The following is a 15,582-nucleotide window of genomic DNA, read 5'->3' as shown; positions in this document are numbered from 1 at the left end:
CTGTTAAGAGTGGGGATGGAGGGCTAGAAGCTGCCCACAGGTTTGTCCCTCACCCCCCTGGGGAGCACAGGCTTGAAAAACTGGATAGATGGCCTCTAGGAGCCCCTCCAGATCTGACAAGCTGGACTCTGCTATTGTCCTGTCATAAAATGTCCTAAGACACATAGCTGGAGGTGCTATGATTCTTTTTTTAATTGTTTTTTTAAAAGTTTTTTTAATGTTCACTTATTTTTGAGAGAGAGAGAGAAGTGCAAATGGGGGAAGGGGCAGAGAGAGAGGGAGACACAGAATCTGAAGCAGGCTCCAGGATCTGAGCTGTCAACACAGAGCCCGATGCGGGGCTCGAACCCGCGAACCGTGAGATGATGACCCGAGCTGAAGTCAGATGCTTCACCGACTGAGCCACCCAGGCACCCCTGGTTGTGCTGACTCTGATGCACTATGATCAATATTTGTAATGGTCGATGTGCAGTGACTCTAGTCTTTAGTTCTAGAAGCCTATGACTCTGTGACTAATTCTGTCCCCTCTTTGGGGAAGCAGATGTACTCGGAGGAATTCATAGCCAAACCACTCACTAAAGAAGCTTTTACCAAATTTCTTCAAACTGTCAGGCTTTGTTTCTGACAATGGACCAGTGATGACATCCTCCCTCATGGCCCAACACCTTCTCTTCTCTTAGACATGATCCAGATGTTCACCAGTGGCCCACATAACACTCCTAAGAAACACATCTACCCTTTCACTCCCGCTTCTCAGATACAGGAAACAGATTTGCACAGCACACCCAAGGCCACCCAGAAAGGTGGTGGCTGAACTGAAAATAGACAGCCAGACTTCCCAAACCTGACTACTCAGAATTTCCTAGGCTCCAGGAAGAAGCAAGGAGATAAGATGTTTAAAGTTTGGAGAGCCTTTCATATATATATATTTTAATATATATATATTTTTTAAATGTTTATTTATTTCTGAGACAGAGAGAGACAGAACATGAGCAGGGGAGGGGCAGAGAGAGAGGGAGACACAGAATCCGAAACAGGCTCCAGGCTCTGAGCTGTCAGCACAGAGCTGGACGTGGGGCTCGAACTCACAGACCGTGAGATCATGACCCGAGCCGAAGTCGGTCGCTCAACCGACTGAGCCACCCAGGCGCCCCGGAGAGCCTTTCTTGAAAGAAAGAGTCACTGGATTCGTTCCTCTGGATTGGAGAATGTCCACACTCCCTCCAGAATCCAAATATAAAATTACCGTGGATTTGGGTGCCCTTGGGAAGTATTTTCTGACCCCATTCCCCTCCCCTCCACTGTGTCTGCCTCAGGCATCAGTGTTAGGACTGGCCCTTGTGGCTCTTAAGAAAGAACTCTCCAAGTACGTTCTATTTGTGACAATAGCTTAAATGTGGGGAGGGACAGAGGGATTGTGCCTTTGAATCAGAATTAAAATCATAAGTGAAAGAATATGGATATTCCAGATGCCTGCTAGTCATGAAGTCTTTAGCTGCTGAAGTTATTTTTTCTCTTAGTAGGAGGGAGCCATCGAAGGCTTTTGAGAAGAGGCAGGACCAGAAGAGAACTACATGCTGAGAAGAGTAATCTCATATCAGATCAAAAGGGAGATTTTTCCGTTCAAGACTCCCACTCTGGTGTGGACTGGGCTTGAACACTGGCTCCGTTCGGGTGAGCCAACTGGAACTCCCTGTGGGTAGAGAAGCTTGATTTATTTCTCAGAAACTTGGATGAACCCTTGAGTCATTTGCTAGTTTGTAGTCAGCCACTGCCAGGTTCTCGTGTAACAGAACAAGTCAAAGAACTGGACGCCAGCAGGAAAGGAGCTGGTGTCTTGGGCCCTTGATGGGTTGTGTGACCTTGGGAAGGCCACAGAACCTCTTCTGAGCCTCAATTTATCTGTCTGTAAAATGCAGATAATAATAGCTACTCCTACCTACTTCCCAGGGCTGCAGGGGAGACAGATAATATGAGAGGTGAAAGCACAGGGAGGAAGGACGCAGAGTAACACCTTATTAGGACCCATAATGGCTTGGTAAAGGGCAGCCCACACCACCAGTGGACCAAGCGGCTTTTAGGAGAGCTGTAAAAGGCCAGGCCTGCCCAAGCCTGAAATTAGAAGGCAAAGAGGACGGAAAAAGGAAGTCCTCACCTACGACATGGATGGAAGGGAGCTGGGACGGGGGTGCCCCTTCTTTATTACTATTCTGATATTATTATTGATGACAAATACTCATGTCTATGTGTAATCCATAAGTTAAAAAAAAACCTGCATGCGTTATCTCACATGGTTTTGAGGGAAGGGGTGCAGTACTGGATAGAATTAATAGTTAAAAAAGTGGGCTCTGGAGTCAGATAGACCAGGTTTCAAATCCCAGCTCTACTACTCACCAGCTGTGTGGCCTTGGGCAGTTACATCGCCTCTCTGGTCCCAGTACAAGGGATATGGGATAAGTACCTATCTTGTGGAGTTGTTGAGAAGGCTGAATGACTCAACATATGGCAGATGCCCAGCTCTGGAATCCACTCAGTACGAGTTAATCATTGTACGGAGATCACCACTCTTCTGACAGTTATTATGACCCTTGTTTTCTAAATGAGAAACTGAGGGCTAGATAATGGGAAAGCTCCGCCCAAGTTCATCCACCTAATAGGTGGTGGACTTTAGTGCCAGCCAAGGATTGGAATCCACATTCTAAAAAGAGAGACTCGGAGAGGGCTGATGTAGCTGCAGCTAATTCTCTAGAGCAACACTCTCCAGCGGAACTTTCTACAAGGATGGGAATGTTCTGTATCTGAGATGTCCAGTATGGGAGCCACTAGGCCCATGTGGCTATCAAGCCTTTGACATGTGGCTGGTACAACTGAGGAACTGAGTTTGTAATTTTATTTAGTTTAAATTTAAATAGCCACATTTGCCCAGGGGCTCCCGTATTGGCCGGCTTGGCTCCAGAGAGCATGGTGCAGGAGCCAGGAACCGAGGGTGCGTGGGGCTCAGAGGAGGAGGCAGGGCCCCCCTATCTGGTAGGCACAGTGGGCACACCCAGGGCCCGTGGTACTTTTAGGGACCCATGAAAATGTTTTAATTTCTATTAAATCCAGAAGAAAGCAAGCAAACTTTTAGGCTGAAGAAAATGTTACCATTTCTAAAAACATATTTATCTTTATACAAATATTGCCATAAGATACAATTTCTAATTTAATGCCTAAGACCCTTGAAAGTCATAAGGTGGCCCAGGGGAGATGGATATTTGAAGGAAACAAAGGGCTTCCAGGCACCTGGGTTCTAAGGAGGAAAAGGGACAGAGTGGGGAAGGATGAGAAAGTGTTTTGTTATTGGGTCTCTTCTGCCCAAGCCACTCATTCAGTGCTTATTTACAGAGGTCCTGCCCTATGAGGGCATTCAAGACAAGACAGAGGAGGTCCTTGCTCTTGTGGGGGTTCTATTCTAGTAGCAGAGAGAAAGAGATGACAGGTTCGGGTGGTCAGGGGAGCCGTCCATGACAAGGTGACATTTGAGCAGGGGGAGGGCCACAAAGCCTTCTTGAGAAGGAGCCTCCGGCAGAAAACACAGGCAGTGCAAAGGCCCCAAGGCAGGAGCAAGGCGGTCATGCAGGCTGACTAGAGGGCACAAGCCCTCTCCAGAGTCATCGCCCCACCCCCGCCACCCCCAGCCTCCCAGACACGGAGGCTGTTTCAGCCACAGTTCATCACCAAGGTCAGCTTCCTAATGGAAGAGAAACCCATTCGTGCCCACATCTCCATCCAAACTGTGAGGACAAGGGAGTCCAGGAGGGCCCTGCTTCACCCCTCGGTGCTGTTCCCTGCTGGCTGCAGGCATTCTAGCTTGCAGACCCCGACACTCGGTGAGGCCCAGAGGGCGCAAGAGGCCTCTTCGTCTTACATGGATCTGTAGGCTTTCCATGTGGGGCTGAAATCTCCTTAAGCCAGAAGCGTCCCCAGGATCAGTGGGCTCGGGGGTAGAGAAAGGAGGGAAGGCGCCCTGCCCCACTTCTTGTGGGGCCCTCTGGCCAGAGTGGTTTGTAAGGTGAAAACCCGCTCCAGTTCAGTAGGGCATGGAATGATATTTATCAGTTAGAAGCTTGGGAGACAAGCAGGGGAACAGAGCATCCCCTCTGGGTTCTACATCTGTGCCTTGGGACAGATCAGGACACAAGTGTGAACTCAGCCTTGTGGGAAGGCCACTGGGAACCTTTGATTCTTCCTCCTGGGCGGGAAGGTACTAGGAGGCCCCTGTATGGGAGAAGCAGGGGAGAAGGGCTGTCCTGAAGATCTGGGTTCAGGGTGGCTCTCTGGGAGCGAGGAAGGTTGTATTCTGAAGTCAGGAGATACTCTCCTAGAAGACTGAAAAACTTCTTTCAGAGAGTAGAACAAATTGCAGAGACCAGAACATCCCTGCTACGTAGCCTTGTCTAGCAGGTGCTTCCTGCAACTCTGATCCAAAGGGATCCTTTGCAAAAGGGTGAGTTTTCAGGCGTAGAGACACCAAGTTCCAAATTGGGTGACCTTTGGAGAACTAACTTAACCTCTGTGACTCTGTTTTTCCTCATCTTCAAAAGACAGATACTAAGTGAACCTACCTCAGATGGTTGTTCTGAAGGTTTGACTAACTACATCGTTCCTATTAAATGTTTAACACAGTGCACGGCACCTGGCAATCACTAAATAAATGCTTAGCTGTCGTTATTTTATGTTTTTTATTTAAAAAACATTTTCTTTAATGTTTATTCATTTTTGAGAGACAGGGCACGAGCAGGGGAGGGGCAGAGAGAGAGGGAGACACAGAATCTGAAGCAGGCTCCAGGCTCCGAGCTGTCGGCACCCAGCCTGACACGGGGCTTGAACCCACGAACTGTGAGATCATGACCTGAGCCAAAGTCAGACACTTAACCGACTGAGCCACCCAGGGGCCCCTAGGTGTTGTTATTTTAAAACCATCATTATTATTATGTGAAATGGATTAAACAGAGCTGGCGCTGTGATATCTGTGAGTTGGGGGTATAGGGCCCCGTCTCCCATTTGTTGCCGCCTCTACCTTCTCAGGCATGTCTGTGAAATTCCCAAGCCGCCTCAGGGCACCGCCTGAAACCTATGAGGAGTCTCATCTATTTATAAAGATGGGACAACTATGACCAGAGCGGGGAACACATTGTATTAAACCATGTGTGACGGTGGTGGTGCACCTGGAACTAGAACCCAGCGTCCCTGCCCAAGTTGCTCCCCTCAACCCAGCTTTCCTCCCAGCTTGGAGGCTCCTTGGGAACCCACAAAGTCACCGTCCTCCTACTCACCAGCCAGGAGGAGGCCACAGGGGGAAGGAGCCAGGCCTTGGGGTCAGACCCGGCCTCAATCCTGCCTCGGCTTGCATCGAGGGGCGTGGCTTTGTCCGTCTGAGCCTCAGTTTCCCTACTTGTGACATGGAGATATAGCAGTGCTAACTTCATGGAGGATTTAATGGGCTTCCGCATGGAAAACATATAGCACAGTGCCAGGCACCCGGAAAATAGCTAATGTTATTACTATTACTAATTATTACCATTGTAAAAGTACACTAATGCTTTTACCATTACATTAGGTGTTCAAAAAGCACGTGTGGAACGAAGCAGTTATTCTCTGTATGTGTACTGATCCCTACCTGTGTCTTGGGAGCTCCTTGCCAAAGCACACTTCACACGGAAACACACACACACACACACACACACACACACACACACACCTGTGGGTTTTTGTGACATCCCTTCTCTCCTCACAATGGTCTGTCGCAAAGCTCCAACAGCAGCTTAAACAGCCTCAAAATAGTAAGAATAACTTCTATTCCTGTCACCCTTTTTCCCCGTAACAGGTGCAGAGAGCTAATAGATGCGATGTCATTCAGAGGCGGAGGGGGGCAGTAGGGTGGGTGTGAGGTGGCAGTGAAGACAGGAGGTAGAGAATGCAGTGGACACACCACAACAACGTGAACTTCGACCTTTTTCGTTCTGCCGCTGACATGCGGGGGTGGCCTCTCTGGGCCCCATCCTATGTGATCTGGGTAGGGAGGCCATGCGGCATTGCCCCCCTCTCTGTCCAGGACACAACGAGCTACCTTCCCAGGAAATAGCAGGCCCTGTAGCCACTGGCGACGTGAGTCCCGTTCCCCTTAGCTGGTTCTGAGATGCTGCTGGGATAGAAGCTTCTTGTGGTGCCTTGTGCGTGTTACTCTCAGCCACCTGTGGCCGCTCCCAGCCAGGTCTACCTCTAACTCAGGACCCCAGGGGTGGGAAGGCTGTTGTCAGGGCCACATAACCTGGCGGTCATGGGCTCAGGCTCTGGCCTGAGGCAGCCCGCTTTTGAGTCCTGCCTGGGCCCATTGCTGGCTCTGTGACCTAGAGTAAACTACTGAACCTGACTGAGTTTCAGTGTCTTCACTTAGAAATTGGAGAAGGTGATCAGCAGGCTGTAGAGGAGGCTCAGTTAAGAAGAAGTGCCTTTGGTGCCTGAGACAACCCACAGGGCACCCCGCTCATGGGCCCCCACCTGCAGACCCTGTGGGGAAGATGAGTCCCCACGCCTTGGTGTCAAGAGTCTTTGGTAACCTGTCAGAGGCCCAAGCATGGGTCCCAGTGGAGCCCCTGAGAAAATGCCCTCATTTATGGGACCTCCGCTCGTCCATCTGGGAATGGGGACTGGTCCCTGCTCTCCTGCCTTAGCAGCTAACCCTCCACTGAGCCACTGTCAAACAATCCCCCTTGGGTGGTGACGTGTGGGGAGTAGGAAATGTTTACAGAGGCACAGACACCGGTCCCAGCTGATGTTTACTGAACATTTACTCTGTGGTGAGGCCCCGCCCTAAGCACTTGGCATGCGTTGTCACTTTTAAACTCGCTCACAGTAGCCCTAGAATTATCCTCATTTTGTACACGAGGTAAATGAGACTCAGAGAGGTTACTCAATTCACACAGCAAGACTGTGGCCGAGGCAGGATTAAAACTCAGATCACCTGTGTGTCTAACAGTCCCCTGGCCTGCCTCCCCATTCCCCGGGGCGGGGGGGGGGGGGGGGGGGTTGGAAATAGCACTTGCGCTTGGAAATAGCACTTGCGAGAAGGGAGGGATCATATAACCACGGATCCTCGCAGCCTAGCCAACACAGATTCTCGGCAAAGGCTCTGTCTCCAGCCTTCTCTCTCCATCCCATTCCCTCGGGCCTGGCCTCGCCTAGCCATGCTGTCTGTTCAGCCCAGTCCAAATCCCACTGAGCAGAACTGCCTAGAACAAAGCCGGCAGGCAGGCAGGCCTCAGCAGGCAGGGAGCGGCACTCTAGCAGTGGGACACGACAGGCAGTTCCGCTGTCCGGGCCCCCCCCCCCACCCCCGCCCCTGTCAGTGCAGTGGAGCTGGCTGAACCTGACTGTGGCGGTGGGGGGGTAGGGGCACCAAAGGGTTAGGGATATGTGTGAGCATCAAGGTGCGTGCTGAGATGCTAAGCAGCCTCTGCTGGCAGGCTCCTGGCCAAGCTTTGGAGTTCCCCACTCCAGCCCCCTGGGCTCCGTCCACACCGATTCCACTTTCCCCTCTTCCCTGTGACTCGAGCTCCACTCAGCCATGGCAGACACGGAACAGAGTCACCGGGCCCACTGTCTTCTCACAGGACAGGACTGGCCATTGAATTGAACCAGTGGTTCCCACCATTGGAAATTCCCTAAGGGGGTGGAGGTGGGGGTTACGTATTCCCAGCCCCACCCCAGATCTACTAAACAAAATCATTAGGGGTGGGGCCCAGGAATAGATGTTTAACGAGTTCCCGGGGTGATTTTGGTGAGACTGGTGTTTGAGATCTGCTGAACAAGGTCACCTCTTCTTTTAGGATCTTATGTTTTACCACGCCTCCTTTCAAAGTGGATAGCCCATAGGTGGCCCTCTCCTAGGCCCCAGTGGAGAGGGGTGGGGAAGAGAGGAAAAGACTGCAAGCTCATAAGAAGTGCTTTGCAACTGCCAGTGTGTGAAAAATCACAGCCACATCTCAAGGAGTCTGATTTAGTAGGGCTGAGGTGGGCTGGGGGTACACGCTTTCCCCTGTAGGTGGTCTGCTGACCACACTGAGGGGAAGACTGGCCCTCAGGCAAAGCAGACACAAAGCCAACTCTAGAGTCAAATACAAGAGCAGACCGGGGAGGGAAAGCAACAGGTCTGATTCCCGTGTCGGACTTTCACCTGAGAGCCTCTGAATCTGCAAACCTGTCTGTGCCCCCAGCACCTCAGACCCTGGAGGCACATATTTATCATCCTGTGGTCAGGTCTATCCATCTCTTGAGTAGAGACTCAATCCCTCAACCCCATGAACCATGTTCTACTTGCAGTAAATTGAGCTAAGCTTCAAAATAAAAGGGTTCGAGGGGCCCCTGGGTGGCTCAGTCGGTTAAGCCACCGACTTCGGCTCAGGTCATGATCTCACGGTTCATGGGTTCGAGTCCCATATTGGGCTCTGTGCTGACATCTCAGAGCCTAGAGCCTGCTTCGGATTCTGTGTCTCCCTCTCTCTGTCCCCCCCCCGCCCCATTTGTGCTCTGTCTCTCTCTCTCAAAAATAAATAAACATTAAAAAAACCTAAAAAATAAATAACAGGGTTCGATCCACATACATATACCTCATGACCCAGCAATCTTCTTAGGGGACACAACGGAAGTATATTCACCAAAAGGCTCAGGCAGATTGCTCCGAGAAGCACCATTATAATAGCCCTACATTAGAAATAACCTGAATGTCCATCAAGAGCAGAATGGATAAGTAAACTGTAGAATGGTCATATAAGGGAATACTATGTATCAGGGGAAACGAAGTATTGTTCTGGGCAACAATACAGATGAATCCCACTCACATACTGTGGACCGAAAGCAGCCATATGCAAAAGAGTCCATACTGTACTCTTCCAACTATATAACGTTTAAAAACAGGCAAACTTATCTGTGGATTAGAGTAAGATAAAGTTTCCCCTGTGAGGGGGTTAGTGACTGGAAGGGGCACAAAAGAGGTTTCTGGAATGGTGGTAATGTTCTGTTTCTTCATCTGGGAACCGGTTAGTTTCTGGAAAATTCATTGGGCCATACGCTTAGGATTTGTGCATTTCTCGTATGCCTATGACACTTCATTAAACAGTGTTCTAAAAATGCCAGTAAAGGGCTTCAAAGAGCTTTTAATAAAAGGGAAGACATTGAAATAATAAAAGCATTCTGGCTATGGCACATTGAACGGGATTTCATCGCTATGGGATCTTGGGTTCTTCCTGCCCCAGAAGCCAGGAAGGAGACAGTTGTCAGAAACCAAGAAGCACGGGAGCTGTGCCAGGGCATACCAGGACTGTGGAACACCAAGGTCTCAGCAGCTCCCTCTCCCACCCCCACCTGGCCCGCCCTCCGCTAACCGCAAGGGCAAGGCAAGACCGCTTTCCACTGGGTTCCCAGGCTCAGCTGAGTCCCCATTCATTGGAGTTTACTTCACTCAGCATTTTTCTGTCCTCAGCGCAGTTTTCCGATCCCTTCTCTTGTTTGATCCCCTCAAAGACCCTATGAGGGAAGTCGAGACCCAGAGAGGGGGGGTCAAAAGATTTGGCCAAGGTCATACTGCCAGCAAGTGGCCCAGTCAGGACGCAAACACATGGCTTCAGATACCAAATCCAATATTCCTTTGGCTACACCACAGAGGGGCTCTTCCCAGTAATAGCCCTGCTGACTATGTCTTCCCTTAGTGAACATGCGCCTGTCAGAGCCCGTCAACAACCCAACAGTATAAGTCCTATCATTGCGTCTCCATCTGATAAGTGAAAAACCTGAGGGTCAGAAAGTCTGAGAGCCTTGTCCAAGGTCAATGTCCAGTAAGATGGAACATGGATTGGAAAAATAGCCTCTCCAAGTTGAGTCCGAGCTCTGAAACACTAGTTGAGTGGTTCCCAAAGCCAGCTGGACCTCACCGAGAGCTTGTAAAAACACAGATTCCCTGGTCTCACACCAGATCCCACATTCTGGTGCTAGACTCAGGATGGGGCTGCAGAATCTGTGTTTTTAAAAGCAGGCCTAGGCATTTTGGGAGCTCAGCCCTAAACGAGGCTGCCACTGAAGTATGACAGTAGAAACAAAACAACTTAAAGGTAAAGTTTAATCGACAACTTCCAAATTAACTCACCGAGCCTCTCTAATAATTAGGGCTCTCCTAATGATGATACACACTCCACAAGAAGGTATTTGACAACAGCCCAGCTGGCTGGATAATCACTACGTTTGTGTGTGTGAGGGGGTGGGTGTAGGGACTGGTGAGGAGCATCAGGAGGGCTCTGGGGGACGGCGGGGGAGGGGTGCACGGGTCGTGTCTGCTTTTGCTCTGGTTGCTGGTTATCACTGGTGTGAGCACTTTGTAAAATTCGTCAAGTTGTAACTTACAATGGTTGATGCACCTTGCTCTTGAATGTTTACGAAAAGAAAAAAAAAAGAGTACAGAGACACTGTGTAGAGAATCTTCACAGAGTAGAAACTCATGCTAGGGATCTAATAGGGCTCTTCTAATTATATGCCTCCAAGAGTTTGAGATTCTAGGATTTGAATTTTCCAAAATGCTATGATGCTGCTGAATCGATTCTCCAGACTTCAGGAGACTCCAAATCTGTAATAGTAGCTAATGTTTAGTGAGCTTTTCATATGTCCTGGCTACTATGCTAAGAAGAGGCAGCAGCCCTACGAGGTAGATGGCATTATACACCCCTGCACCCTCAGAGAGGTGACGTTATGTGCCCAAGATCAGAGGCATAGACAGCGGTACAGGCTGAAGTGGAGGGAGAGCACCCTGGCTCCAGAGCTCATGCACCCAACCACGGTGCAGTGCTGATACCAAGCTCTGCCTCTTCCCCAGGCTAAGCTCCTGGGCATCTAAAACGATGCATTTTGTGCCACGTAGTCTTGCGTTTGCTGAGAGGACCCAGAGAGAGAAGGGTGCCGCAGGTACAGACAGCAGCTCTGACCTGGGACACGTGAGCACACGCACATGAACGTTGCCCCACTGCTGGCATGCACAGTCCTGCTCAGCTTGCACCCAGACCAACTGCTGTGGGTGCCGGATCTGGCAAATGGAGAGTTCTCCATTGTGGGCTCCCAATTTTCCCAGCCAGGGGACGGGCAGGTGCCTCACAGGGGCCACTCCAGTCTCTGGGATGGAACAAGACTCAGGAGTGGGAGAAGGGGAGGGATTTCTCTCTTCCCCAGGCTCTAAACTGGAACAGGTTTAAGGCATCACCTCTTCCAGAAGGAGATGAGTTTTAGGAGATGCTTTGTTAATCAGCGGGAATATCGGGCATGTGCTTGCCCGAGGGGGAGACAACAAAATACTCCAATCCCCTTCCTCAAATTCCTGCTTTTCCCCACAGCCAAGGCACCCTTCAACTTAACCTCCCTCAACATAGTCCTCCAATATTTACAAAATAAAAGCCATGCTGCTCTGATGATTTTCTGAAGTCCTTCTGTTTTAAACAAACATACGAAAATATTTTCAGATGCAATTATATATCTGGAATCTGCTTCTAAATAATCTGATGGGGGAAGAGTTGGAGGAAACACAATTCTTGAAGCTGGGTGATGGTTTGTTTTTTTTTTTAATTTTTTAAAATGTTTATTTTTGAGAGAGAGAGAGATTGAGAGAGAGAGAGATTGAGAGAGAGAGAGAGAGAGAGAACAAGTGGGGGAGGGGCAGAGACAGAGGGAGACACAGAATCCAAAGCAGGCTGTCAGCACAGAGCCTGATGTGGGGCTCGAACTCACGGACTGTGAGATCATGACCTGAGCCGGAGTCAGACGCCCAACCGCCTGAGCCACCCAGTCATCCCAGTTTTTTTTTTTAATCTTCTTTTGTATGTTTCTAGTTCCTCATTAAAAAAAAAATCATGTATAGGGGCACCTGGGTGGCTCAGTCAGTTAAGCGGCTGATTTCGGCTCAGGTCATGATCTCACAGTCCGTGGGTTTGAGTCCCACATTGGGCTCTGTGCTGACAGCTCAGAGCCTGGAGCCTGCTTCGGCTTCTGTCTCCCTCTCTCTCTGCCCCTTCCCCACTCACTCTCTGTCTCAAATATAAACGTTGAAAAAAATGTTTTAAAAATCATGTATAAACTACATTGAAAAAAAAAGCCATACTCCTTGGCCTGTCACATAAGGCCTTTGATGACCTGGCCCCATCCTACCTCTCACTGCAGGTCTCCAAATGTTCTCCACCCAGCTGCACACCCCGGCCACACCTTGACACATGCTGCTTTCTCTTTCTGAATTGCCTTTCCTACTTTTGGTTCCTTATTTAAGCCTTATTCAGACTGATGTGCAGTGCCACCTCCTCCAAGAAGGCTTCCTTCATTGGCTCTGTAACTAGGCTGACTACCGCTCCTCTGAGCCCTCATTCCAGTCTGAGTTTGCCTCTATTTTGCTACCCACCTCAAACTATTAAACCGTCCATTTATGGGCCTGCTGCCACCAATGGTGAATCTCTGGGGACCTAGCACATCGTAAGTGCCCATTAAGTGTACTGAACTAGGTGCGGAGGGAAAAGGAGCCGTGTGACTGAAAGGAAGTGGCTTAGCTTTCCTGAGTGTCTCTTGTCTCCACACCCAGAACACAACACTAGCAACAATAAGGGAAGCACAGCAGACTAGAGGGTGCACGTGACAACCTGGAGACAGGCGCGTGGAGGGGTCAGTCAATGAGAGCTCTCTTCTCCATGCTTAAATCCCATGTTCAGAAATGACTCCCCGTTGGGGCGCCTGGGCGGCTCAGTCAGTTGAGCCTCCGACTTCGGTTCAGGTCATGAGTTCGAGCCCCTCATCGGGTTCTCTGCTGTCAGCGTGGAGCCCACTTTGTATCCTCTGTCTCCCCTCTCTCTCTGCCCCTCCCCGCCTCAAAAATAAAACATAAGAAAGAAAGAAAGAAAGAAAGAAAGAAAGGGATCCGTTTCAGCTGCCCAATGACCCAGGACACCATTAAGACTGGTGACTTTAGGTGAATATTCAGAATCAATGGTTCCCTCTGTAAAATGGGACCACCGATTCTTGGAGACTTCAGGGAACTCCTCAGGACCCTTCTAGTTGTACAGTCACAGGCACCTGCCAGCTCGTTGGCGATAGTGACAGAGCGGTGTGCGGGCAGGAACGTGCGCATGTGCGTGTGGGGTGTGTGTGCTGGTGGGTGATGGGAAAGGGGTCTGACTGATGAGGTTTATGTCCCCTGTCCCCTGAAAGGCAACTCGCAGTCTAGCGGCCAACCTGGTTGTTGACCCCAAATTGCCTTCTGGGGACGTGGGGATGTTTCACCGGCCTCCTAGACTGACGACCCGCATGGGAAGCAATACCTTCTGAACCGGACTCGGCAGAGAGGCAGAGGAGAGTGAAAAGGCCTGTGTCGTAGTCCTGCCTTCCCCGCTCGCTTGCTGTGTGACGTCAGCCAAGTTCTCAGCCTTCTCCGGTGAGGCTGCAGGGGCTCCATCTGTCTGATTCGATCCTCTCTAGGGATCTTTCCGCTCCTTACTCTTAGTTATCTGTGGCTGGGTCCGGCTAATCCTCCGTCCCTCTAACTGACCGTTCTCCTCTATGAATTAGAAATGAAGATTCACTAGCTCTCTCAGCAGATATGTGATGAGCTTCTCGGATTGGCCAGGCACCGTGCTAGACGCGGATGCCAGAGCAGTGAGCAACCCTTAGTAGGAGCCAGGAGCAGGAGACAAAAACACAAATAACTAATAACCGCAACAGTGACTTGTCTTACGAAGGAATACTTCAGGGTCCTGTGAGATGGTGTCCGCCCAAGGGAAGCACAGGGAGCTGAGTAATTGATGACCACGAACGTAACCAATAAGGCCCTGTGCACTACACGCGTGACCTCATTCAAATGTCACCTCAATCGCTGAGGAAAGGACTATCATTTGCCCTATTTTTCAAATAAGGAGACTGAGGTTTAGAGGAGTTGAGGCCCCAGGTCACACAACTAAAAATACCCAGGATTTGGACCCAGGCTTTTCTTTGTAAGCCTGTCTAGAGACCCCCATTATAAACACAAGCATTAGGACCATTAGCCATAGAAACAGTAGCATTGAGATTGTGGGCCAGCTCAGCAGGTGCTGGGGACCCAGGAAGCATGGGAAACTTCCTGAGGCTCTGTCCCATCCAATTTGGAAGAAGCCCAAAGGGCAGGGCCCATCCAGGGGGTACAAACGTCCCTAATTGTGCCAACACCATTGCCTGGTTTTCTTTCTTTTTTTTTTTAAATTTTTTAATGTTTATTTATTTCTGAGACAGAGACAGAGCATGAGTGGGGGAGGAGCAGAGGCAGAGAGAGGGAGACACAGAATGTGAAGCAGGCTCCAGGCTCTAAGCTGTCAGCACAGACCCCCATGTGGGGCTCGAACTCACAGACCGCGAGATCGTGAACTGAGCCGAAGTCGGCCGCGCATCCGACCGAGCCACCCAGGTGCCCCTGCCCAGTTTCCTTTAAGATGCGGCCCTTGCCCCGCATTCTCTCCTACCTACCTGGCCTCACCTGGCCACCAGCAATGCCAGCACCACAGCCTATCATGGGGCAGCTGGAAGGAGAACTTGTAGACCCGGGTGAGTTCATTTGTACCCAGGGAAGAAGGTGCAGGGAGCAGAGTACAGCGGCCCAACTCCCAGAGGACCGGTGTAGAGGGAGCCCGCCAACCCCTCCCCAGAGAAAGTACAGCCACAGCTGACATGTAGGGGTTGGAGAATGTCCGTGTCCTTCTGGGTCTGGTCCCCTGAGTCCTTAAGGAGACCACCAAGCGTCATAGAATCAGAGGGGGGTTCCAGGGAGAACTTGACTCTCTCTAGCTCCTCTTCCATTTTACAGATGAGAAAACTGAAGCCTGGGGAGCCCCTGGCAGGGGGGGGGGGTGTCACTGTTGCACTCTATCAGGCTAGCCAGCGTCATGCACATAGCATGTCCCTGCCACAGTGTAACCCATGCTCCGTGGAGAGCCCTGGAGGAAACCTGAGCTTGCCCCCGCTTCCCCACCTGCAAAATAGCCAGTCCTTCCTGCTCTGCATGACCAACACACTTCCTGGGGTGAATCAGTTAAGAATGGGTCATACACTAATCTAGCCACCTTTATTTTATGTGGAGGGAAATGGGCCCAGAGAGGTGTGGAACTGCCTCAGGCCACACAGCCTGCTGAGTTACAGAAATTCGAATAGTGAAATTCTCTTTCCATCTTCCCTGCTTCAAACGCCCACAATCTTCAAATGACCGTGCACACTCAGCCCAGTCCCTGAACACAGGAAGCACCCAGCAAACATCAACAGTAACAATGACTGAGAGTAGTGTTCCGCGTGCAGGGCACTGCTATTCTGCCCAGGCTCAGCTCCCCATCTGTAAAAGGAGCCCTGTGCCTGCTTCTCGAGCCCCCTCCTGTCTCCTGAGCCCAGGCGACCAGCTCCAGAGCGTGGCTGGCGACAGAGGCAGCCCTCCTGAGCCCTCGGCAAACCCCAGAATACTCTGCTGTTCCCCGCATCCGGGCACAGCACACCCTCTCTCCAGTGGAGGGCTGA

The 15,582-nt window shown here is 50.5% G+C and overlaps 1 protein-coding gene across 1 annotated transcript in view; it reads right to left on the bottom strand.

Moving 5' to 3' along the window:
- Window positions 1-15,582, bottom strand: part of FAT2 (FAT atypical cadherin 2) — an 84,161-nt gene that overhangs the window by 67,642 nt on the left and 937 nt on the right. The gene's annotated exons all lie outside the window — the stretch shown is intronic.

The sequence above is a fragment of the Prionailurus viverrinus genome, chromosome A1 (genome assembly GCF_022837055.1).
Source record: "Prionailurus viverrinus isolate Anna chromosome A1, UM_Priviv_1.0, whole genome shotgun sequence".
Taxonomy (NCBI): domain Eukaryota; kingdom Metazoa; phylum Chordata; class Mammalia; order Carnivora; family Felidae; genus Prionailurus; species Prionailurus viverrinus.
This window is presented reverse-complemented; position numbering and strand designations above follow the sequence as displayed.